Source organism: Zalophus californianus, chromosome 1 (genome assembly GCF_009762305.2).
Source record: "Zalophus californianus isolate mZalCal1 chromosome 1, mZalCal1.pri.v2, whole genome shotgun sequence".
NCBI classification, from domain to species: Eukaryota; Metazoa; Chordata; class Mammalia; order Carnivora; family Otariidae; genus Zalophus; species Zalophus californianus.
Window position 1 is genome coordinate 6,485,336 of NC_045595.1, and position 1,433 is coordinate 6,486,768.

The following is a 1,433-nucleotide window of genomic DNA, read 5'->3' on the forward strand; positions in this document are numbered from 1 at the left end:
ATAATTTAAGTAAATGTACATTTACATTATTATTTTAATACCTTCAAACGTCATTTCATATAGATATGTCAATACTTATTTAGCCATTGTTACTGATTTTATGTGACAGTAAATAAGTGATCAATTCTTTTTAACAAACTCTGAACATTTCTCAGATTTAGATATTCATAAAATTGTTGGATTAAAAGAAACATTTGTATAGCTTTGGTATATGTTGCCAAGTGCAGGCTGGGAAATCAGCAGTTTATAACGCCACGAGTAGAGAACAGGGTCATCCATTTCCTAAATTCTTGCCAAACTAAATATTCTACTTTTTGCATTACTTGAGAGACATTATTTTAATTTGTACCTCTTTGCTGATTAGAATCTTTTTTTGGGGGGGTAACCAAATTACTTTATTTGAAGAATGGTACAAATGAAAGAAGTTAAGTAGATGTTTTGGTACAACTTATAGAAAAGGTAAAGGTAACCCCAACATGCATGCACTGCCTTGGTGACCAGGGAAGTCACCCTTGTGGCTATGGGAAGACAGCCTAAGGCTTAGCTCTCACTATCACTGTTTCCCAAGGTGTGCTTGTCAAAGAGATACTCTGCCATGCCAGATTCGGGAGCCCCCATCTTGTGCAGGTTGGTTATGTGGTCACCCAATTCTTTGATGGATTTCACCTGCTCATTCAGGTAATGAGTCTCAATGAAGTCACACAAATGGGGGTCACTTTTATCACTGGCTAGTTTGTGCTGTTCCAGTAGTGACTGATTCATGCTCTTTTCCAAATGTAATGCACACTCCATTGCATTCAGCCCGTTCTCCCAATCATCATGGTCTGGTTTCTCGATATCCTGTAGGAAGATTCCGCTACCTCGTTGGTTCTGCAGCTTCATCAGTTTCTCAGCATGTTCCCTCTCCTCATGAGATTGCTGAAGAAAATATTTGGTGAAGTTCTTCAAAGCCACATCATCGCGGTCAAAGTAGTAAGACATGGACAGGTAGACGTAGAGCTCCAGGTTGATCTGGCGGTTGATGGCGGCCTCCGAGTCCTGGTGGTAGTTCTGGCGCACCTGCTAGGGGGACGCGGTCGTCATGGCGGCGGCTGAGAAAAGGAGGTGGCGAGCGGAGGCGGGGGCCTTGGAGAGGTCCGAGGGCGCGATGAAGAGATGGCGGAGGGCTGGCTCTGAACGGACGGCAGGGTGGGGGACGAGCGCCTGGTTCCGTCCAAGCGCTGTTGAAGCAGGAAACCGCAGCGACTCTCGGCGGAGACTGGTGATTAGAATCTTAATATTGTTGCCTACATTTATAGGTCATTGTACGTATTTGTGAATAAGTATTTATAGCCTTTATCTTTAATGATCTTTCTCCAGGGGTGTTGGTCTTCTGCTTATTTATCCGTAATACTCTTTATGTAATAATGATCTGAGCCTATTGTCATGGATTT

General features: G+C 43.0%; 1 pseudogene; it reads right to left on the reverse strand.

Moving 5' to 3' along the window:
* Positions 1 to 384: 384 nt before the first annotated feature.
* LOC113916532 lies at positions 385 to 1,083 on the reverse strand (annotated as a pseudogene).
* Between the last annotated feature and the right edge of the window lie 350 nt (positions 1,084 to 1,433).